The 2,000-nt window shown below is 40.8% G+C and overlaps 1 long non-coding RNA gene across 1 annotated transcript; it reads left to right on the top strand.

Moving 5' to 3' along the window:
• Positions 1-79: 79 nt before the first annotated feature.
• On the top strand, positions 80-1,994 carry LOC147006835 (uncharacterized). Its single transcript, XR_015054580.1, has 3 exons — positions 80-228; positions 391-479; positions 1,620-1,994. It is a non-coding gene; the product is annotated as an uncharacterized LOC147006835 (long non-coding RNA).
• The last annotated feature ends 6 nt before the right edge of the window (positions 1,995-2,000 follow it).

Below are 2,000 nucleotides of genomic sequence, written 5' to 3'. Positions count from 1 at the left end.
AAAATGCCAATATGGTTTCCTTGCCTGCTTGTGTTGTACCGAGTCGAGATGTTCCACGAGTTCATTTACTGATGTCGTCCTTGTTGTTGTTTTTTTTTAAAGATCTTGCACAGCACCGTGCTGGAGTTTGTTCCACGTCTGGAGGGTGCACAAAATTTGCAGCAGCTGATTGATATACACGAGCAGTATGTGCGGAGCACGCATGAACGCTGCCTGCTGCATGAGCAGGTAATGCTTGAAACATGGATCGGGAAATCGAGTTGTTGCTATCGAAATGAAAAGATAACATTGCTATACTTTTTTTTTTGGTCTGTGTTTTGCTTTTGTGTCCATATTCATGATTCCATGAGAGTTGCTACACAGGTGGCGTGTGTTTGCTTGTACTCTTAGGCCAGCATAATGCGTGAGGCCATCATGAAGGTTCTGGACCTGGCACTGCAGTTCGCCATGTGCTGGCAGATGGGGCTGTCTACTGTTCGGTACGCCATTGCCTATCACAATAACAGTTATATCTGTACTTCCTGAGGTAATTCCCAGTGCATATGAAAAATGTGCAATAATTTTGTACACGTCAGATAATGATCATATTACAGACACAGCATTTCAATGATTGATTAGAATTAATGTCGATATTGGGGAACGTACCCTGTGTGTCCCTTTAATCCATGGATGCACATTTGATGGGTTTTTCATGTGGGACTTCCGGATGTTGGAGATGCCAGAGGCTCGTTAAAGATCATTGTGTAATTAATTCAGTTGTGTAATATGGTAGTATGAGGGGGACACACAGTGCGAAAACTTGTGGAGAGTCACTTCCAACCTATCAAACATTGTTATTGGATCTAAAAGTTGGCGTCCAGGCATAAGACGTTGCATAAAACAGAAAAAAGATGATATCAACAGGCAGAGTTACACTGCAACTCGGTTGTGTGATATATTTTTTTTAACCATGCCTGAAGTTGCTGTTTGGTCAAATTGGAATTATGAAACAAAATTTATTGCTGTACAGTATTTGCATTCTATAATAATTGGAATTGTAAATTTATCTTGCATCAAATTCATTGTAAACTATAACGGCACTCAGTGGAGCAGCTCATACCTCTCCCAGGCTGAACAGTTTACGTTTTGTATCCCACTGATAGGCTGGATCTGGATCCGGTCCTTAACCAAAATCTAATCGAATGTTCTTACCTCAGGCTCATCCACCTAGTTATGTCTTAATTTGTTCACAACTTTGTGAGATATCTTCGTTACTGATAAAAGGAAAGACAAGTGAAACCATAACCTCCATCCACCTTTGATGCAGAGGTAATTTACCTTTCACTTTAAATGAAAAAAAAGTCACATTTTATAACAAGTTGGTGGGTTTTTTTTTAACATCTTTTTTTTTGGAAACGCCTTTCATTCCTCTTCCTAAAACCAAGATCAAATTGTGCGAGCTCGTCCCCCATTGTGCATGATGTTCGGAGAACTGGAATCCATTGGGACTTCCCCATAGCATCCTTATTGATATAAAGTGCCAGTGTACCCGATATACCTTTTGTACATTGAACAGTGCCAGTTGATAACCAGACTTCTAACCACCCACCGTACTTGTATTTGTGTCACTGCCATGACAGAGTGGAGGTCATCACCAGGGTAGAGAAAGACGTCCGGAACTTTCTCTCCTTCCTTCTGACCCTCCTCATCAAGGCTACATCTCGTGGCTCCTTCCCACACCGTCAGTACTCCCTTACAGAAAATCTATCTTATTCTACTGTGGCCCTGAATTACACCAAATTGTCACCTTTAGGCCAACGACATATTGCACATATAACAATGGTTCAAAGTTTTGACAACCTCACCCACCCAACCCTGTATGTTCTTTATATTCTCCTTCCTTAACATTCCTTTCCTCTTCTCAATTCTTCTCTCTCATCTCATGTCTATGCAATATGTTACTTCTTCTTTATTGTTGTCTAAAAATAGTGCCTTGTTTGCACTGCAGCTTAATCAAATGG

Source organism: Eptatretus burgeri, unplaced genomic scaffold (genome assembly GCF_056783735.1).
Source record: "Eptatretus burgeri isolate ZD-2024b unplaced genomic scaffold, Ebu_testis_v1 Ebu_testis_scaffold_2094, whole genome shotgun sequence".
Taxonomy (NCBI): Eukaryota; Metazoa; Chordata; class Myxini; order Myxiniformes; family Myxinidae; genus Eptatretus; species Eptatretus burgeri.
The sequence above is the reverse complement of the archived record's forward strand: the minus strand, read 5'-3'. Positions and strand labels throughout refer to the sequence as shown.